Here is a 23,547-nt window from a genome sequence, read left to right as displayed (position 1 = left end):
TACAATAGGGGTCTTCGCCCATTCTGGGCTTGACCCCTAATAATTATAAAAAAAACGCAAAATGCAGGACATTTAGAAAAAAATGACGAGTTTATGAGGCATTTGATTAGCTTTGCTGTTCTGCGCATGCGTCGTAACCGTCAGTGGAGGAGAGCTCGAGCGCCTGTGCTTCAGGTCAGCCATCTTAAATGAGATAATAATAGTTATCCCCCGTTTATAATTCAAAACTGCTTTGCATACTGAAGCCGTGCCGTTTAAAGTTTGCCGTTGTCATGACACATTTTGCAATACTACAAGGTCTATATTTTTACCTTTTTATAGTTAACAGTAATACCAGCTGTGAATAATATGATGCTAAGTTATCGAATGTGCAATTGAGAAATATGTCATATGAGTTTAACCCACAAAATTAAACCCACAAATAAGATAGACTATAAACAACATTCAGTGACTTGTTTGCTTTTATAGATGGATATATAACGTTTTTTAAATGCTGGAAAGGAGAGCAAACAGGTGGAGAAAGAGTTAGAGAGACTGAAGAGGTCAGAGACAGTTAACGTTAAGAGATGATAAAGTGATTGTTGCAGTTTCATAGTCATGATAAATGTTATTATTATTAGCCCCTAAAATTAACATCATTCCATTATTTACTTACCCTTATGTTGTTTTAAAACATAACAGCTTTTATTTTCCGATCAGAAACTAAAGGGGTCATGTATGATTTATTACAGTCATATTTAGAATCACTGCAGGTTGTTGTTAGTAAGTTTATGAATCTGGTTATGCATGCTAGAAGCATGCATGATACATCTGGAAAGTAAAACTGATTTATAATGTATACCGAAAAGTACAGTCTGAGTATTCATTAAACTTTGAATATACATATAGTATACATGAACTTGAATTCAAGATACACAATAATAAATAATAGTAATAAATAACTTTTATACCTTTTATATCTGTTCAAGAGAATTTTTATTTATTTTTATTAGGTTAATAATAATAAGGGCTTGGAACTATATAGAAGAGTAATGTATATGTAGCCTACATGAATTTATTAATATAATAATACTGGTCCCAATTTGCAAAAAGGCATCACAATGCTCTCTTCACATAATCACTGAGGGCTAAGCCCCCATAAGAATGAAATCCTAGAACAGTTTGCCCCATCCCGCTATCAGCTATCGTGAAGTAATTACCAACCATTTCGTTCGAAAAATTCTAAAACAACGATGTTTTTAATACTTTAAAGCAACACCAAAGAGTTTTTTACCTTAAAATAACGTTTCCAAAAAAGTTTCAGTGGTTCATCCACACAAAACAGGGTGAATGGCACTTTCACATTCGCTTTGCAGCCCTCTATCGGCCAAAACCGCACTAAAGAAGTTTCCAACCGTCGGGTAGTGGTCCTGTAGTTCGAGTGAAAACTACAAAAACTTGCTTTACGGCAGACCTACAGTCCAATCAGAGCCAGCTATGCTGCAGTATTTACGACAGTGGTAATGAACAATTACGCTTCTAACCTGTAGGGGGAGCAAAGAGCCAGAGTTCTTTAGTGTTGCTTTAAAATAACATTTGATAAATGAACCTTTCTCTTGGAGGTTTCTTAAACAAAAGGCTGCATAGGAGGTCGCATTTGTAAACTGCATACGTCATAAAGACTGTCTTGTTACAGAATATTAACAATTATAAAGTTTTACACTATTATATTTAGTTAATCGTAGCTGTATTTATATTTAGTTAATTGTTGTAATATGCTTATGACTTGCGAATGTAATGCTCAATTAACTGAAATAAAGCAGGCTTGATGACGTACTGTATGCATCCTGCATATGCGACCTGCGGAGGATGCAGCTTCTGTTTGAGTAATATCAGCATAAAGGTTTCTGGCTAAAGCTTTCACGGTGCAATGTGCATGCATTATATTCTGTCTTTTACTGCGTGTGCTGTTTTGTTTGGGTTTCCAAATGTTCGTCTGACACGCGTTGTGAATCAGGGTATCTTCCGTCCATTCCATATTCGTTTTAAAATTAAAAACCAAAAATTGAAAAAACAAATCGAATTTTCATTTATCGTTTACATTTATAAAATGAAAAAAGAAAAATAGAAATTTATACATTTTTCTAGTTACCCAGCAAACATTGGTCCAACGGCAACGTCGTGTCCCTTGCCAAAAATAGTCACGGTATGACGGCATAAATCGGTGAAAATATGTAAAAAAAAAAAAAAAGCATGTCATAAAAATGCATTCAGATACATTTGTACATGTCTATAGTTCTATGGGGTTACATGTATAATTGTTACTTTGACTTTTAGCTACGTGTACTTCAATATATACCCTGATGTGAATTGGATGCATGTCTTTTACAGGTGCATTTATAGTCCATCATGACATAAAAAATCCTCGGCATGCAACCACGAGGAGAGGGGGAATTTACTAAGGAGTTTTGTCTGTATATTATATAAAATCTACTGTTGGGTAAGTACATTTTGTATTATTTGATTAACGTGCTTAAGTTTTAATTGTTTGACACAAATGAACCAAAATAAACATTGCCAGAATTGTCCACACTGAGTATGGCTAAAATTAGCTAATAGGCTTAAAGGTACTTTGAACTTACACATGTTATACCATAGTATAAAGTATGTTTAATGGTACAGTCAAAGTTATTACTTTAGCTTATTTATGTAGCCTTTGAGAATTTCTTTCAGAAATTAAAACATCTGAAAGAGAAAAGTTATTTGGCATGATGGAATGATTTGATTGCCTACACATTGCACATGTAAAATGTTAAATACTGTTCTGTATTAAAAGCTCAGCATAAGTGTTTGATTAACTTCCTTTGCTTTTGTTTTGTACAAAGGAAGAGCAGAACCTAATCCAAATAAAAATAAACAAGCTGTTAAAAGACAGGAAAATGCCTCAGTTTTATACACTGAAACACATAGGAGTTGGTATTTGTGGGGTTACAGTTGAAGGTGGTCGACACAAACCAAATGAAGATGTTGCACATTCCACAAACAATAAAAAAAGAAGGTATGGCAAACTGTAGATATGGCTTAAACAGTCAGTCTACATATTTGTTAATGTTCTAATGTGTCATATCTTCTTGTTTGTGCTAAAGATCAAGTTTTGTGTCCAACACACTTGGATGAGACGTGCCCGACCCCTGACTTTGTCTACCCTACATTAAGTTGTAAGTTTTTTACTGCTTTGCTTTACTTTGAAAAAGAATCATGCTTTCAAAAAGGACTTTTATATATTTCGATATGAAACTCAAAAATGTATATAAATTGTTTTGGTGTATTTTGTTTACACAGGTGATGGCACACTTCATGACAGTAAACATCAGTATCAAGATGGTGTGATTGATCTATACCCTAGAATAAGCTGTGACACTCACTATGAGACGTACGTGCTGCTGATGCTTTTTGTTATTTTTTTGGTGCATTCCCACACTATACAAACACGTTGCTTGGCTCCAAAGTGCATACACTTTTGACTTTATAATGTCATTCTCATTTATAGGTAAACATTTATTCCATCAGTGTTTTGCCTGAATGTCAACATAATATCCCAAAACTTTTATATAAAAAGTGATTTATTTTAATATTTTACACTACTATGTTTTTTTAAAGTACATTGTGCATGTGTATGTTTATTGTACTTAATGAAATTACATGCAAGGTGTAATTTGTTTTGCAGGGTGACATAATGAACAGCCATCTTCCAGACAACCGAATCAGGCATAGTATTGTTTTCTTGTGTATTGTCATACACCTAAAGAGGATTTTTTGTAATTGTACAGTTATGGTGTTATTCATTCATTAATGTGTCCTTTCTTACCTTAAATAACTTGTCATTTTTCACTCCTTTTGTTTTTAATGTTCATATAGTATTGTCTACAATCCCAAATTCTGGATTGACGCCCCAGTACCAGAAGGCACTCCAATACCAGAGAGCATCCCATTGTATGTGAGAACTTTACAGTCGCATCTTATTTTAAGCAGATTCTACTAGGGATGCACAATATATCGCATGTGATTGTCATTGCACATCTCGTCAGTGAAGCTGGTTCCATGATCGCCATCACCTGCTTTCAGATGGAGTGGCATTTACTACACAAAGCCTTAGTTCACTGACAATTGGGGCAATTTCGCATTAATTATCGAGGACGCATCTCCTGCGATATGGCCCAGCTTGTCAGTTAACCTCAGCTTTGTGTAGTAAATGCTGCTCCATCTGAAAGCAGGTGATGGCAATTTACTACTAATCAAGGAACCGGCTTCACTGACGAGATGCGCATGATATCGCATGCGATTTATCATGCATCGCTAGAAACTACATTAGTTACAACACAGCTTAGAGTATAAACATGTACATTTCTCTGAATCTGAGTTAATAGTTACAAATACAGAGCTTATAATGTCTGTCATTGCTCAACCACAAAGACCTAAAGTACAGCCATATGATTTCATAACTAATGCAGTATTACACTGTGAAGTGATTTACTGTTAATATTTTACACTACCATATAATTAACTATATTTGTACAGGTGAGGTAACACAACGAAAAAATAACAGGATGGAGACTACCTGATTCTTCACCTATGGCCTTAGCTTCAAATGCAAGAAGTAAGAAATGCTATATAATGTGTATTTTGCATTATGAATGCATTATGAATGCATTATGAATACATCAAAGATGTTGATAACAAGTTGATCTGTGTAAGTTGTGATATAAAGAATATGTATATATATTTCCATCTATCTTTCTATAACATTATTTCAATTGTTTTCACATTTAGGTCCAGCAACTGTCTGAGCTGGTGGATATTCTATCAGAGACTGCATGAACAATGTTATGAACAGGTATGTGTTTCCCTTGAATTGTGTAATCCTGCATAATATTGCAGGAATATATATTGATTACAACCATAATTAACCCAGCAATTTATATTACTTAAATTCAGGATTTAATCTGTCACACATCACTTGTTCAGAACTATTAAAGTTCGTAGTGGCTCAAACAGTCAGCCATACCGAAAACAAGAAATCAAATCATAATTTCAGTGTAAGCCAGTGGTGTCAAACTCAATTCCTGGAGGACCGGTGTCCCTGCAGAGTTTAGATCCAGCCCTAATCAAAAAAACCTGATGCGTTTAATCAAGGTCTTCAGGATTACTAGAAACTTCCAAACAGGTGTGTTGGAGTTGGTTGGAGCTAAACTGTGTAGGACACCGGCCCTCCAGGAACTGAGTTTGACACCCCTGGTGTAAGCCATTACTTGTCACCAAAACCTATGGATGAGGATATTGTTTATAGCACATGTTACATGGTAGATGAGTAGTTGTGAAGTGTTAAAACATAGTGTATGTTTGAACATTGCATGCAATTGCTATGTTGCACATTACTGTTAAAGGAATAGTCTACTCATTTTCAATATTAAAATATGTTATTACCTTAACTAAGAATTGTTGATACATCCCTCTATCATCTGTGTGCATGGACGTAAGTGCTGGAGCGCGCTGCGACGCTTCGATAGCATTTAGCTTAGCCCCATTCATTCAATGGTACCATTTAGAGATAAAGTTAGAAGTGACCAAACACATCAACGTTTTTTTCCTATTTAAGACGAGTAGTTATATGAGCAAGTTTGGTGGTACAAAATAAAACTTAGCGCTTTTCTAAGCGGATTTAAAAGAGGAACTATATTTTATGGCGTAATAGCACTTTTGGGAGTACTTCGACTCGCCTGAAAAGTCCGCTCCCCTTCTCACTCTCATAATGGGAGAGGGAGGGTGTTACTGCGCCGCGTCGAAGTACTCCCAAAAGTGCTATTACTAGGGGTGTAAAGATTAATCGATTCGTATCGATGCATCGATTATACAGGCGCCGATTCGATGCATCGATGCGTCCGCAAGAGGATCGATTATTAATGTGTTTATTTTGCTGCCTGTCTGCTCGCCTGTCTATTTTCAGCATTCGCTCAGACATATGTGTACAACCAACTATTAAGCTGCGCGTGGCGCTCACTAACCTCATTGTTATCTTCTATGTCACACCGCTTCACACGCGTTATTTACGTTTCACAGTCTGTTGTTCACACACATTGCAAAGTCTTTTAAAAGCGACGGAACCGTCAGCGCAACACGCAATTTCTGTTTGAGCCTTGGTCTAGCCCACAGCTGGATGAATTGAGACGCAGCAAGTGACCCGCGCTGTTTAGATGAGTAGGAAGTTTTCATAAAAATAAGAACATTAAGCTCTCGTGTAGCGAATCCAATGCTCTAAATGGTCATTAAACATCTAAAATAATCCTTATCTGTACGTTTCATGAGAAGTGTATACTGTCCCAAATCCATAATCTAAAGCAAAGATGCGTCTTCATTCACGTTCGGTTTCGTTTTTAAAGCATGCAGAAATGACAGAAAATACATTGCTTGATGTTAAAATAATGATTAAAAGAGATAAAGTTTTGGACCTGATGTTAAAAGAGTTATTAAGAGTGACTCAAAAGCAATCTTCCAGACGCTGTCGTCTGACGCGCATGCACACAAATGCGCGAGTGCGTGACCCTGATATAGACATTTAAAATTACAGTTTTAAAAATATCTGTTTTGACAAGAATTCACGCAGGTATGACACATATCTGTTATATCTGAAGTGAATGGTTGGTTAACTGTTGAGGAAAAGTATCTGTTGTGTAACATTAGGCTATATTAAACCCTTGCATTAGTCTACATCTTAAAGTGGTCTGTCTTAATGTCAGATTTAAACAATACAAAAAAACATAAATTTAACACATAGTGATATTGTTTTTGCTTTGCGTGAACAGGTGTAGTTCTGTCATGTTTTGTCAGATTCCAACAAATCATGCATTGTTTTAAAGTTTTTTAATGTTAAATGTTTGTTTAATGTTAACTAATTTAAGAAAATTTGCTCATCCCAACTCAATTTGCAAGCACAGGTCACAAATGATGCAGCAGCAAACAGAAATGGAGAAAGAACAAGGTCTTCTAAAGGAAAATTAAATATAAAACTATGGCTGATGGTTCTGTTGAAAATGTAAACAGGCTGTTGTAAACATAAATTTGCATATAGCATAAATATTTGTCCAAATCCATGTTGATTAGAGCATTAAAAACTTGAAAAATGTTAAATTAGGGTAAATTTAGAAAAATAAAATTTTTTAATCTTTTGACAGCCCTAAAAAATATCTAGAATTGAATCGGATCGAATCGAATCGGATCACGGGGAATTCTGAAGAATCGAAAATAATCGAATCGTTGACCTAAGAAATCGGAATCGGATTGAATCGTCATGAAGGCGCCGATTTACACCCCTAGCTATTACGCCATAAAATATAGTTCCTCTTTTAAATCCGCTTAGAAAAGCACTACGTTTTATTTTGTACCATCAAACCTGCTCGCACAACTTACTCGTCCCAAATAGGAAAAACGTTGATGTGTCTGGTCACTTCTAACTTTATCTCTAAATTGTACCATTGAATGAATGGGGCTAAGCTAAATGCTATCGAAGCGTCGCAGCGCGCTCCAGCGCTTACGTGCACGCACACAGATGATAGAGGGATGTATCAACAATTCTTAGTTAAGGTAATAACATATTTTAATATTGAAAATGAGTAGACTATTCCTTTAATTGTGATTTATTGACCATTAAGGTTATTTGTCTAAGGTGAAGTAATCTTACATTTCTTTCACAGAATGATGTCAAATTGTCTTATGGCAAAGTTCAATATGAGGGGTGGTGGACATCTGGAAAAGAAGTCTTTTAAAGGCACACCTTTGTATTATGTTATTCAAGGTAATTTGGAGAATATGTTGATCTAAAAAAAACTCTTGTTCTTGTATATTGATGTAATTTTTATTGCTATGATTTATGTATTTAGGGGACATCACAGCTCACCTGTCTTTATCAGAAATGTCCTGTTCATTTTTTGACAGTTACACACCTAGTTTAGGGTCTTTCTCAAGGGCACCACAGTGGTATTGAAGAGCAAGGGGACAAATGCTGTTGGTCCCACAACTGATCTAACACTTATTTAAAGCATAACATCTTTTATACAATAATTTATATATATATATATATATATATATATATATATATATATATATATATATATATATATATATATATATATATATATATATATATATATGAAGAGTTTCATTGCAAAACGAGATAACTCCGTTTTTAACATTTTTGTCAAAACATGTTTATTATTCTGTTATCATGTTATTATCTTGTTATATGGTGCTACCTAGCTGTATTTTTTAAGTTATGAAGGTTTAAATCAAAACAAACCAACTGCAGTTGAACAACCAAAAAACAAGATTTCTGAAAAATTATATATATAATTTTAGCTGTAGACCATAAAGATTTTGAAAGTAAGTGCATGTCATTTACCTCAAATGTTTAATTGTATTTATTTTAAAAAGAAACATATTCTTCTCTTCCCTCAGATGCTGTGAGGCAACCCAGTCTCACCCCATGGCGTCAATATTTGACGCCACTTGACCATGCGTCAACAGTTGACGCGGAGGGTATACCTTTCGCGTCATTTTTTGACGAACTGGGGACTTCAATACTATTAACTCCGTTGCATTCTCTTTCCTATTTTCTTACCATTTTCGCGTCGGTTTAGGGTTAGATTTACATAATGACATCCCTACCCAAACCTAACCCTAACCCCAACGCCAAGTGACAACTGTTTAATTTCGCGTACCTAATAGTATTGAAGTCCCCAGTTCGTCAAAAAATGACGCGAAAGGTATACCCTCCGCGTCAACTGTTGACGCATGGTCAAGTGGCGTCAAATATTGACGCCATGGGATGAGGATGTGTTGTGTGAGGAGGTGGAGCCCAAAAGCCACGGACTCGGAAATCGATGCAGCTATGGCAGACCACCTCAAGCACGCTCCAGGAAGAGAGCTAGGGGTTGTGAATACAAAAAAATAAGCCAAACAGATGTAATGTGTTAGAGATAGTTCACACAAAAATGAAAATTGTTATAATTTTCTTACCCACGTGTTTCAAACCTGTATACATTTTTATTTTTTGCTGAACACAAAGATTGAATAATGTTTGTAACCAAGCATTTCTCACAACCCATTAACTGTCATAATCATTTTTTTTTACAATTGTAGTAATGTGTTGTGAGAACTGCTTTTTTTAAAAACATTCTTTCAAATATCTTTGTGTTCCGCAGAACATAGAAAGGTATACAGGTTTGAAACATGAGAGGGAGTAAATGACTAAATATTCATTTTTGGGTGAACTATCCCTTTACATAATAAAGTATTTTGAAATTGTTATTATAGTTAAAAAAATAAAAGTCCTAAATCAGAACATGCTTCTTTTTTGCTCATGTCCACAAATAATGTGTTCTTTAATGTGTTTAATGCCTAAAGACCTACACCAAGCGACAAGTGCTATGGTTGTTAGCTTATATACATTCTGAAAATTTCATGTGTACTTTATGTGGATGGAGGCCTATGATTATTGCTTCTCACTGTAGGGTAATTAAATAAAAGGTAGCCTAAACACATGATAGACTAAACATCACATAGGCCATAAATCCCAAAAATAAGGCATAGCTGGCATCGATCTGGTACGCGGATCTGTGCCGCATCTCTATGCGGGACTGGGCCAGCTCTGTTCCATTTCCAGTTCAGATCCGTGAAACTGATCCTGACCACTTCTTGGCCGATGTGCGTTTGGACGCTGGACCGTGCTAGTTAAATGGATCTGATGCGGATGGAACGGTATGTGTGGGCCAGCTCCACCCCAGTGTTGTTTTACTGTTTTGATACGAGAGTGGGCCAGGGCTGACCCATCTCTGGTGCAGAGCCATGAAACAAATCCTGATCACTTTTGGCCCGTTGTGCATTTGGACACTGGACCATGTCCGTGAGATGGATCCGGGGTGGATCGCATGGTAGGTGTGGGCCAGATCCACCCCAGTGTGGTTTTGCTATCTGGTTTACAGAGAATACATTAAGTGCGAGGCTGACAGCCTGCTGAGGCGACAATGGGTTGTCTTTTGAGAGGCAAACAGATCTATCTGCAGAAAAGTTTCCAAATCAGCTGAACCGAATGGGGGTGGAGTTGCCATTCGCCGGGGCATGCTGCTTATGTTTAGTAGTCATTAAAATTAGTTAAAAGAAGAAAAAAATCACTCTGGTCCTGACTATAACTTCGGTAACTTCGTAAAAAATTATCCATATTTACTTTTAAATAAATTATTTATTTTTGCCCAAAATCCTTTGTGTTGATATCTGCTATTGAAGTAAGTTAAAAGGTTTATCATGGAATTTAGATTTTCTAAATTTTTACAAAAGTTACTGCAGTTTCATTCATGCTTTTAGGTCCCGTTCTTTTCTGTGTTTTTGAAGCTTTGATTGTGTGTACAGTGCACAATATAACATGTGTTCATGTTTCACGTGTAAAAAAAACTTGTTATTTTTCACACAATTCATTCATTTTTAAATTCATTCACAATATGCAAACGTTCATTATACACTTTATATGCTAAAGTACAACATCAGTAATGCAGTGGCAGAACTAGAATTTTATAAATGGGTTGGCCAAGGCTTCTTTAGGGGGTCCATATCTCACGAAAGAAAACTATGTGTAATTATTAAAGGTAAGATTCTTTCTGATCCCATTTTCTAATTAGTGTGTAATGTTGCTATAATAGCATACATAATACCTGTAAAATGATAAAGCTCACAGTTCACTGCCAACCGATATATTTTCTTTAACAGAATTCGCATTTCAAAGCCTACAGCGAACGGTTGGTTTAGACTACAGCCCTCTACTTCCTGCTTTAAGGACGTCAGTAGAACAGTTTTTGTCTAACCTCCGCTCACAGAAATACGTCAGTCGCCAGCTAAGCTGCCGGCAAGCTAAGCTGCTATTGAATCACAACACACTAAACAAGCTACACAATCAGATCTCAATACATATTTCTGAAGGAGGGACTTCATAGAACAAGGAAGACATCAGCCCGTTTTGAGGACAGTGAAAACAGCGATATGCAAAGTAAACAAAGTAAATTGTGTGAAAAATACCACATTTTTTACATGTGAAGCATGAACACATGTTATATTGTGCACCGTAAACAAAATTAAACCTTCAAAAACACAGAAAGACGGGACCTTTAAAAAAGCATAAATGAAACTGCATTAACTTTTGTAAAAGTTGTTTAGAAAATCAAAATTTCATGATAAACCTTAAACTTAGTTCAATAGCAGAGCTCAACACAAAGTATTTTTGGCAAAAAAAAATTTTTTAAGTAAATATGGATACATTTTTTTACGAAGTTACAGTCAGGACCAGTGAGTGATTTTCTCTTCTTTTAATTAACTTTAATGACTTCAACAGGTACTGTTTATTAGGCTTTAAGACCGAATGCAATAAAATGTTTACATTCGATAAAGACTTAATTGTCAGGGTGTGGGGGAGGATGAAGGTAAGATGAAGACTGAAGGTTATAAATGAAATGATACTTAAATAGTAAAACATAAACTGGAACATATACAGGAACATCACAGAAACTTAAGGTAGACATAAAAATGATCAAAAAGGTAAAGAAGACAAACAAAGTATATATAAGGTGATTTATTACCACTGCATGAAAAGTGTGATTTTCATCAGTTAACAGCACTGTAAATTGCCACAGAAGTTTCAGGTTAACGACTGTTCACAGGAATGTGCAGGCAGCACAGATAATTTTCTGAAACTGCCAAAAACTGCCGTGGAATAGGCTTGGGGGTTGACATCCCCATGCTTCCTATGACCTTGGCCTGAGTGAAGCTTTCATATGTAAATTACCAGAGTAGTGGGGGACTCACTAATTGAGAGTGGACAAATGTGAAGAAAATTTCTTATTTCAATTTTAAACGTATAAATTGTTGCCTAAATTTTAAATTGAGATTTGTCGTACCTTGTGTTTTGCAGTCTTTAAAGTAAATATCTTCTTCGGCACCAATAGCCCTGTGGTTAGTGCGCCGTCATATAGTGCCAATGTGCTCGCAGCACCTGAGCTCCCCTATCTTCACCCAACACTTTCCTGTCAACTCTCTACTACCACACTATCCAAAATAAAGGCATAAAAGACACTAAATATATATATATAAATAAAAGTAAATTTCTTCATCCTATGGTTTTTTTATATCTAAGTTGGGAGTTAAAATCCAACCTTATTTTATCCTTAATCACTGACTTGTTACTAGAGCCCTGCACGGGCCTGAAATCTAAGCCCTAGCCCGGCCCTTGTCTGACAGCTTATCAGAATTCTCAGCCCGAGTCCGAACTTTTTAATTCTCCCCATTAGGAATCTGTGTCCGCAGATATAGTCACTGCATCGCGTGTGTTTGTGAGTAGAAGTCTGTGCTGTCTGCTGTGAGTTTTTTATGGGAGAAGCACAAACTTTTTAATAGCCTATTTAATATGTAAAACTTTAATTTGAATCTTGCTACGTGACGCGACAATTATTTATTATTTCAAATCCGTTTACAAGATAAATATATATACATTGTGTTGTTAAACTGATGAAATTATCTTGATATAGGCTACATTTATTATGAGAAGCCTTTTCTTTTTACTCTTACATTGTAGACAGTAATATATGTATATTATATAAAACTCTATGGTCGTGACAGCACATTATCCATTATCTGTTGGTTCATGTTGGTCCAGTTTAATTCAGGGTAATCCTTTAATAAAATGTATAATATAGTTATAAAATATTTTATTGTTTTGTAATATTCACAGCACACATTCTCTCAGATCGTTTTAAAACATTTTAAATCATTCTGCAAAATTCCACATAGATTTTGCAAAAGAAATTCAAAGAAATAGCAAAAAATAACTCCTTACACAGCTTGTACAGCTGTACTCTTGCAGCATTTAAAGCAGTTCAGTTTTGTTTTAAATGGCAAAATAGTTATATTTCTTTTTTATTTACATTTTAGAGCATTTTTTTGTTTGTTAAAGTTTTTTATGATAACCAAGTGGTTAGCGGCCGACAGCAAGTTGACGACATGTTTGATGAATTGAGCCTCTCAAATCAACACTTCACTTGCCTATAATAACAAACTTTATAAAATATATATTTTCAGCATATCACAATGTTAGTTTAAACGTTTATTATCAACACACACTTTTTTTAAAAAGCGAAGGCAGGTTGCTCTGCTTCTCGCAGTTGCAACTGGTGCAGAAATAAAAAATAAAAAGGGCTATACAAAACGAAACGAAATAAACATGAAACAGAATAAACATGCATGTTGTCTTATCTTACAACTTCGCTATGCATATAATTTTTTTTTAAATGTAAGGACTTACCACAGAACATGGCTATTCATGTATCCATTCAACAGTTAAACTAAGAAAAAGGTCGATCCATACACAAACAAGAAATAAAGACACAGCCTTCTTACACAAAATTAATACAGGGAGAAGTCTTTAATAGTTTATGTCTTGGATACTGTCTGCATAGATTATGTACAGTATCCAAGGTTTTAATCTAGTACTCCATTTATAATTTTTCCTGGTTTTGCAATCATCAATGTCTGTCAAAAGGTTCTTTTAATTAAATTGAAAAATAAAAAAAGATGGAGAAGCCTAAATAAGCCTGAGGTCCGGCCCGCGTATCTGCTGTGATGATAAAATTGGCCCGAAACCCGACACGAAGGGCGTAAACAGGTCGGGCCCAGTCGGGCTCGGGCTGAAATACAGGGCTCTACTTGTTACCTAAAATGTAGCAACATTTTAAAACATGTTAACAACTAGTGACGAATAGCTGGGTTTTTATAAAATGTTTTTACACAGCAGGGTTTGTTACAGTTTTTTATCCTTAATTTAACCAGGAATAATCCCATTGAGATAAAAAAATCTTGGCCAAAAATAGCAGCACACAAACTTTTACACAAAAAATGTTTCAAGACAAACAATACAAAAAAGTCCTGTCCAGCACTCAGAAGTACAATTCTTAATAATGAAGTATATAAATGTTAAGTAAAACAAGAACATGATTCTTTCAAATAAGACTCCAAAAGGTTTCTAAAAATGGATGGGATCACATCTAGCATCACAGTAACAGTGTTTCAACTAAACCTCAAGTATACCAGGACAATGAAATAAAAGCAAATGTAAATTTCATTAATCTAAAAGGGTGTAAAGGGTTACTGGCTAAATAGATATTTTAAGTATGTGAGTGGGTTTTAGTTTTAGTCCTTTTAGCTGTCTTTGTTTTTAAGCAGTTTAATAGTGACACAACTTTACATTAAATGGTTTTAATAACAAATAAACAATAATAATAACAAAATACTACTTAACGATACTAATATTTATTATAGCGTATCTTCTTTCCCGATATTATGACACGACGTGGCTTGCAATGTATCTTGGACACAGTAGTCAATAAACATCAACAGCGTTAGAGACGCTTTGTGAAAAGGACTACATTTCCCATAATGCCCCACTCAACGGTCGCTGGAGAAACCAAAAGTTGCGCGGGAATTCAAACTGCTGAATACTATAGACGCGATACATTTTGGTTTGTCTTGTGAGAGCTTTATAATAAAGCAAGGTATGTTAAGATACTTTTCTTTTTAAATTCGGAACCTATACAAACAGAGGCGTCATGTCCATTCAAACTGAGGGGGCACGTGCCCCCTTGGTTTTTTTGAGCCAATGGATTTTGCATCCAACCTCAAAATCAAATAAGCGTCCATTAATCTGTTACTTGACTTTTAATCTGTTTAATATGCACAATATTATACATTCTGTGCTGCATCCTTGTCACTTTTCGGAGAATTTCGCCGTTTTGATAGTGTTTTGATCATGTTACATTACTTTTATTCTGGCGGCAGCTGGCGCTGCAGTCACCGCAGTCGCAGACACGAGCTCTCTGCTGTTGCTGGCTTGCTGCTGCATTTGGCTATCTGAGGAATTAAAACGTGTTAGAAACGCTCACAACATTTCCAAACCCCAGTACGGTAATGTGCAGTTAACCTCCTCTGTGTAGAAAATGTATGGTTTTAAATGTGACCGTCTCAACGTTATATTAGTAGAGATTCATCTTCTTGGCACAACGCCAAAGTTCGCCAGAGTTCACGCAGGCGCGGAATCTCACATGCTCACATATAAGGTAAAATTTAATGCAAAAATCCGTTCCTCTAATAATTTTATCTAAACATATTTTTTAAAATCATTATTGAACATTAAAATCAATCACGTGGCTATAGCTTATGTAATTTTCGTTGTTTATATTCTTTATGGATTTAAAATTACATTAATTTTATATGATGCAGTTGTTGTGCAAAATGCATAATGACACAATTAAACAAGCCATTAAGACTTAAATAAATAAAACATGCCGTTTCAGATGTAAATATGATGCAAATGTGTCATAGTATTTGATATGAAAGTTAGTCATCACTTTTATTTTGTAGTTTTTTGCATGAAAGCAGGGGTTTTCAGATTGTTAGAAATGTAAGTGCAATGGAAAAGACTGAAAGCTCTATAATATTTCGTTTCATGTCTGTGTATGCACAAATTTCTGTGAGCTGTTGACACTGTACCCCCTTAAAAAAATTAGTGCATGACGCCCCTGTATACAAATGATGGAAAAGATGTTTTATGCTAGAAGTGCTAGTATTTATTGGCCATGATCTATAACGGTCGGTAAACTTGCGTGCTTGCAGTAGGGCTGTCAAAATTGCTCAAAAATGATGTTCGAATATTCTACCTAAAAAACCCACGAATATTCGAACTATTCAAATATCTGGTTGCCCATTTTTTCAACGACGTTAACGACGTTTAATGACGCATTACATCAATAACAGGACAAATTAATATAAAGAGACATAACTACTTCTGTAGGTAGTCTATTTAAGTTTAAACATATTTGACAATGTATATTACATACACAAAACAAGTAAATCAAGAGACATCAAAGTGATATGGTACATTGCTTGACAAAACTCCCTGAAGCCTGCTCCATCCACAACACTGATCGGTCTCATGTCCTTACAAATGAACAAAATTAATTTCTCCGTTATGACCTCTTGTCGTGTTGCAGACAAAGAGTTTGTGGTGGGCGATGCAAAGTAAGTGTTAAGACGTGACTGTTTAGCTGGAGTTCCACACATTGTGGTCTCGTACACACTGCAAACTTTCAGGAGTGACAACCGCATTTAAATGTGATGATTGACATGGATATAACCATAGCAACGGTCTGCCGTCTCACGTGCTTATCACTCACAGCTTTAAAGAAAATAATTTAACAGCATTATGTTTTGCAATAAACCTCCGTCGTGTCGTTGTGTATTGTACGCATTTGTGAGGCTGCGCGCGCTCTTGCAGTGTTGCCAGGTCCTCGTCTTTTTTGTACTCGCATACCATTTTAGCGCTTAACTGTTTATAGCTTTTGGCTCATAAAGCGATCAAGTTTTTGGTGTTGTTAAAATGTGAAGGTGCCAGTCTCAATATTTTGATCTTTGAGGTAAAGCGTTTGGATTTATTTCAGTTTATTATTGGATTTTTCTTGTTCGCTGTTTTTTTGGTGCAAGATCTGGCAACACTGAGCAGCAAACGCTTGTGCCTCTGTCATTCTCTGTATCGCGCATACAGAAGACTTTTCCCCCTTCTAATAATTTATTTCTTCAGAAGAGAGACATGTCATGTCCAAGATGCACGTTTAAACACTTTATTAACTACTAGTTGTTCAGTTCGGTTATGTAGGCTACACACTATGCAAAGTTTCTGTAAACGCGGTTGTCACTGCAGTTTGCGGGAGTTAATGCGGTTGTAGAATGCGATTGTCAGTCCCGTAAATTACTGAAGTGTGTGTGTACAGAACAAGATTAAGCATTAAAAGTGACAAACGAATTAATATGCAGTGTGTACAAGATGCCATGCTCATTTGGGTGCACATTTTCGAGATGTGACATCATGTTGCTAGTGGTCGAATGGTATGCTAACAACTTTATCTCGCGGCTCAACAATTTGACCTCCTACCGACCAAAATCCAAAGTACTTCCAGACATAGCTTTTTAGATTTTTGGGGGGTTAAAATCGCTTTCTCTGCTGCGGTCGACTTTTTTGCCATCTTCCATGCAAGACGCGTCAACTTTTAACAGTGACAGACAGTGTGACTACTGTGACCTGTCCCTGAACCAGGCGCACTAGTGCGCCACAAAGCAGACAGCCACGCCTCTACTACAGCGGGCTTAAAAAAAAAAATATATTCGAATATTAATTTTCATATTCGAAATTCGTTTTTTTTTACTATTCGAATATATATTCGAATTTAGAATATTCGTTGACAGCCCTAGCTTGCAGTGAGCGTTGCACGAGATAAAGATCTGTTAAAAGAATGAGTAAGATGTTTGAATTTTTGAATAATAAATCAAGTCCACAAAGAAGCAAATGCAATGCGATATGTTTAGGTTTTAAAACAACAAATCAGCATTTGTTGTAAATCATAGCTGATAGCAAAGTGACTCACTTACTATTGTTTCTTAGTGAAGCTCTTAAAACCTTGTTTTTAATGTAAGTTACCAAAAAAACACGCGTTTCAGATTCAACTAATATAACATAATATTGTTTATATTATCTTAGTGTTGGGCGATATGCCCTATTTTGAGATCGTCCTATCTTCAGGCTGTGAGATCGGCGATACACGATAGTATCGGGGGGCGGGGCAGTAGTTTACTAGTATTTTTTTACTCATTATAACAAGTCACTTGATGGGTGGACAAAAAAGAACAAGAGCAACACCGTCATGACCGCAACCTTCTTAAAACTGATGCTATTAATGCGAGTGCGTCATTAAAACCCTAATAATGATTAATTAATAACTGTAAAAACATGCATCTGCGCACACACACACGTGCGTGCACATACAAACAATTCAATGCATTTGTTTAGTGCTGTTGCAGAAGGTTACACGTGTCAAGCAGTGGTGCTCTCAGATGAGCCTTTTTAAACGCATAGGTCCAGCAGAACGCGATCATATTTTAATCACAATCATATATTAAACACGAGGGATGTATTGCTACAACTCCTTGAAATGCATATCATAAACAGGATTAATACCTAGTGATCTGACTTCAGACAGAGCGCAGCTCTCTGCACGTACGCGAGAGTGAGAGAGGTGCCATGCAGCGGGTCATATTTTAATCAAAAAGTAAAGTTTGCCTCAGCTCGCATGAAACGCATTAAACTAAACAAATACATAAGGATTACTACTTTAGTTTATGTTTAGACTTCGGACAGACGCGAGAGCGCGTGCACGTGAGATCATGACGCGGGTGCTAGAAGGAGTCCAAGACGCGCGCATTAAGTGCAGGTACGTGCAAGAAGGAATTCTCCTTTTACAAGCCCTCCGCGTAAAGTGAAGCCCACAAACCCTCATGCGAGGAAAGGCATGCATTGTGAATGTTAATGTAAAACTATGATGATAATAATAATAATAGTAACCATTCGCCAACTATCGTCATGACTATCACCATGAAAACCTGCCATTGGCGATATGTCTAAAGATCGTCGATACACGATACTATCGCCTATCGGCACAACCCTATATTATCTACCGGTATATAAAGATTTCTTCAGTGGACAGTAATTTGTATTTGAAAGATTTTTTTAAACTTATTTAATTCATAGGAGTCATACAGTTTGTCTTTTATTTTACCTTTCTTAAAGTAAAAACCCTCATGTTTTGTTTTTTCTGCAGAAATCATGTACCACGTTATCAGCTTTAGAAGCGGATGTCGTTCCTGCAGTCTTTGTGAAGAATGATGAGATTTAGATTTACTTCATTTAACCAACCAAACAGGTTAAACAGCAGTGTTTCCCATACATAGGCTCTACTTGGGCGGTCTGCCCAGTTAAATTGCTACCCGCCCAGGGAAAAATCACTTTACGAATTTACGTATTTTCAGAACTCAACTGGATGACCCGTGTTTTGTTGAGAGAGAGAGAGAGAGGGAGAGAGAGAGAGAGAGGTGGGGGTCGGGTGACCGTGAAGATGATGCACGCGTCATAAACTCATCAACCAGCGCGGCAAACTGGATCAACTGCAGCACATACTGAGCAGACAGGGAACTAATTTTTAATGGGTCGCAAATGTATCATGGATTATTTTTTGGAGCTACCTAATGTTTTAGACATTAGCCTATGCTATGATTTACTAGGGCATTTATTAAAGTTTTACCATTAGAGAGGTCTTTCTTTACTGAGGACGCGGGACCTGTAATGTTCCGGGATTATATTTTAAATGGTCAGTCGGGTCCGGGTCGGTCCTAGTTTATTACTTCGGGTCCCAAGTCTGATTAATATTGTGTGTAAAACCAGAGTCGATCGGAGAACGGCCGCGAGCGCTACCGCGCTAAAGCTGGAGTGCAGTTTCAGCGTGCCTCCGGTTTCTATGGCGATAACAACTGGCTCTTGTTACGACCACGCGCTGCATTTTCTTTATCCCATTTTTTTTATAATCTTACTATTAATAGACCATATCTTTTTTAAATCTAAAAAGTTTGCAAAGTGATTGTAGCAAAAGCAGTGCTAATGTCAAGCCCATTGCACTGAACGAGCAAAGCTCAAGCTGACTCAGGACATAAAAAACGCAAAGCTGTAATGTAAAGCCTGTCATCGGGACAGCAAGTAGACTTTTAAATCTGAAATAATGAATGGATTAACTTTTTTTTTCGGCAAAAGAGAAATAGAAAGCAGAAGCAGTAAAAGTGCCTATCTAATAGAAATTATATAACATTAGTCACATTTATAATCTATAGACCTGCACTAAAGTACGATTATGAGTATTATGTTTATTGTTTATCTTTGTGCAATTTGATTTGAATTACAGTATTGCATGGATCTAATTTGGTAAGTCTTGTTAAAAGTCTCATTTGGTTAATATTAGTATTAGATATAAAAGCATTTGGTGTGTTGTGACTTAAAAGTGGTCGCATGTTTTTAAAATGAACTCTGAAATTTACAAACACGTTTTTTTCACATGTCTTAACCCATTTACTCCTAAACGCCTATAAGACCCATGTTATTCTAGGATAAATACCCTTATCTCCTGTGGGTTTTCAGAAAAAAAATACTAAGAGTTGTCAATGTCTACCAAAAACTTTATATCTAAACCTCTGTAGCACTTAGAAACATGAAATAAAAGTAACTGAATTTTAAAAGTCTCTGCTCTTAGACTGGTGGTGTTTTGTACTACGGCCACAGTGACCATAGTTCTTAAGGCGGGTAAGCACGAAGAGCTCACAGTCACTGCAACTGTGGTGGTATGCCCCCCAAAAAATTCTTTGGGACAGACAGAGTGTTTAGGGTGTTTGAAAGCGGCCATCTTGGACCGGGCAGAGAGTTCAGGGAGCCTGAAAATGGCCATCTGGGGCCGGGCAGAGAGTTCAGACAGTTCAGGAACAGCCATCTTGGGCCGGGCAGAGAGTTCAGGGAGCTCGGTAACGGCCATCTTAGGCCGGGTGGAGAGTTCAGGGTCCTCGGGTGAACCAGGGGAAACAGGTGACTCGAGTGAATCAGGTGAAACCGGCGACTCGGGTGAAACAGGCGACTCAGGTGAAACAAACGATTCAGCGGATTTAGGGAGGACAGGTGATTCGGGTGATTCAGGTAAGCCAGGTGATTCAGACAATCCAGTTGATTCAGGCAATTCAGTACACTCACAGTAAGCAGACCACGTACACCACAGGACCATGGCAAACATGGGAAGCACGGAACTGACAGGACATACCTCAGATGCAAGAGGGATCACGGGACCATACCCAACCGGACTCGGGATTCCAGCCGCCCACACAGACATCATCTGATTATGCTGCAGGGGTTGGCAGATCTCAGAGGTAAAAACCGGATACTGGTGAAGGTAGGATGAGGTGGAAGGCACTGGGTGATGGGTATGGTGAACTGGAGGGCGTTTTCGGTTTGGGACTGGATCATTACCATTAAATTTGTTCTCAGGAACAATATCTATCTCAATATCTATCTCAATTTGAGCTGTTTAATTGGAGAACATGATTTAAGAAGTCAATAAAGGACATTTTACAAAGATGGGGCAAAACTATAATTTGAAGATCATGATCCAGTCCAAAAAGGAAGCATTTGTTAAGGGCTGAATCACTCCAGCTCACCTGATGGGCATTGTCCGTGAATTCCAGCACATAGTCTTCCAGAGGCCGGCCATCCTGGAAAATGGTGAAGACCCTATAGTCCTCTGGAGAATGGCTGCTGACAATCTTGTATGGGTTGATCATTCTGTCAGGGTGTGGTGGAGGATGAAGGTAAGATAAAGACTGAAGGTTATAAATGAAATGATACTTAAACATGTTGTGATTCAGGTAAACATGTTGACATCGCCACAAGAAGCGAAACGAGCATTGAGTCAAATAAGATAACCTAAATGGTGGGTACGACCATGGCCGCCATATGCCCCAGGAGCCTCTAAAATTGTTTCAGTGGGACCGCGTTCTTGCCTTTGAATGTATTTAAGCAAGTCAGTATTGACTGTACACGCATTTCTGTTAGATGTGCTGTTAGTTCGACCGAGTTCAGTTCCATACTGAGAAAAGAGATCCTCTGCTCTTTTCCTAGTTGACCTAAAGCCTCAAATGAGTGAGGTGATTGAGCACTAAAACTCTGTGTTCGCAAAATGTCTGATGAGACTGTGCTAGTCATCAAGATAGACCAATATGCACACATTGCTCTGTCTCAGGGGTTTTAAAGCCTCTTCCGCTACTTTTGGGAAGAGAGAGAAAGCCTAAATAGTGAGACTTTATACTGATATGCCCACCCCTCGAACACAAAGCAGAGCTCCCAGGTACCAAACAAGAGGAATTCATGACACGACTGTGGCGAGAGAAGTGGAGGTGATCGCTGGTATGTGCTTTTTGGCCATACAGACAGAAGTGTTGTGTAATGTAACACTCACTTGGCTCCATAGATGGGTGGCTGAGCAGGTGAGAGGTGCCTGAGGTGCCTTCACCATCTCCTGAAGAGCGACCCCCTCCATCTCCAGGTCACCCAACTCAGGGTTGCTTGTTCTTACATTGTCTACCTCTGGTAGTGGGCTGAGCAGGCGGGACGGACTGCTGACGACCGGTTCCTTGGTTCTTTAAAGAAATGGCCCAGGGAGGAATGAAGGTGGCCGCAGCAGGATCCCTTGTGACAGGGGAGATTAGAGACATTAAAAGTATGTGTCTTATGACACGGCATGATTTGAGCGATTGCCTCAGTCTGCTTCTGGGCTGCCAAGAACTGCTGTGCAAAGTCCTCTATCGTCTCGCCAAACAGGCCGGCTTGGGACACCGGAGCATTCAAGAGTCTGGTTTTATCGACATACCGCATGTCCACCAGACACAGCTTAAGATGGTGTTTTTGGACCACCATGGTGGACATCGCACTTCCAACAACTTGGAGTACCAAGTCAGTGGCCGCACAGAGGTCTGTAAAAGCTGCCGGATTGTGACCTCCCATGTGCAGGTCCCTCAATGCCTTAGTCTAGTGAACCTGCAGCAACACCATTGCATGCAGAACTGAAGCTGCCTCCCCTCAAGCCCGGTAGGCAGCCACTGTTAGACCGGACAACTGCTTGCAGGCCTGTGACGGAAGGGATGGCTGGTCCCTCCAGGAGGAAGTGAAACAGGCTGGACACAGCTGCATCGCAACCAGGCGCTCCACTGTCACCTCTAGCAGCTCCACCTTCGAGACAGATGTCCGAAGCTGACAGCCCCTTCTCCGATGCTTTGACAGACATAGCATAAGGTGAAGGACTGACAGAGACAGAGGACAACATAGAACATGCACCACTCGTTTTCATCGGCCCCTCTGCCGGCTGTGGATTAGGGCGCTGATGGCCACTGGACAAATCAGCAGACTGGTTCAGCACTGCTAGACAGAGATCTTCCTTACACAGATTTGTCACCGCACTTTTGGCGGGACTTGGCAACGAAGGAGGATGTTGTTCCCAGAGAAACAACACCCGTCTCCACAGGTCTAAGAGGGAAATTTTCCCGCACACGGAACACAAACTCTCCAAGAACGGTGCCTCGGTGTGCTGGATACCCAGGCACGAGACACAACGATCGTGGCCAACAATAAACCACATCACTTATAAGGTAAAATGGGCCAGAAATTACACAATTACAATATTCTTTTTATAAAAAAGTCACATTTGTAGTGATCTTGACACTGGCACCAATTAATGTTGTGATCTTCACACAGCGCACCAATTGGGTAGTATGCCATACACAGGACACTAGAAGTGATGCAAATTCACCTTGAATGTGTGTGTATACGTGTGTCTGTCAGATGAACCCTCTGTCCTTTACTTCGGGGCACCAGCTAAGGAACTTCTTAACAGTATAAGAATTATCTAAATTAATCATTCAACAAATTAGAGGGAGTTTGTCATCTAATTTATCTGAAGGATTTTGTTAGATTCTGGATAACTTGTAAAACCATTGACTGTATTATCAACACACGGA

At 37.8% G+C, this 23,547-nt stretch overlaps 1 long non-coding RNA gene across 1 annotated transcript in view; it reads left to right on the top strand.

The window, feature by feature from the left end:
* Positions 1 to 166: 166 nt before the first annotated feature.
* Positions 167 to 23,547, top strand: part of LOC129450975 (uncharacterized) — a 415,333-nt gene continuing 391,952 nt past the window's right edge. Inside the window, exons 1-7 of the long non-coding RNA XR_012370889.1 lie at positions 167 to 3,037; positions 3,126 to 3,197; positions 3,322 to 3,412; positions 3,707 to 3,972; positions 4,558 to 4,636; positions 4,810 to 4,873; positions 7,728 to 7,828. This is a non-coding gene — a long non-coding RNA (uncharacterized lncRNA). The remainder of the gene's footprint in view (positions 3,038 to 3,125; positions 3,198 to 3,321; positions 3,413 to 3,706; positions 3,973 to 4,557; positions 4,637 to 4,809; positions 4,874 to 7,727; positions 7,829 to 23,547) is intronic.

Source organism: Misgurnus anguillicaudatus, chromosome 8 (genome assembly GCF_027580225.2).
Source record: "Misgurnus anguillicaudatus chromosome 8, ASM2758022v2, whole genome shotgun sequence".
Lineage (NCBI taxonomy): Eukaryota > Metazoa > Chordata > Actinopteri > Cypriniformes > Cobitidae > Misgurnus > Misgurnus anguillicaudatus.
The sequence above is the reverse complement of the archived record's forward strand: the minus strand, read 5'-3'. Positions and strand labels throughout refer to the sequence as shown.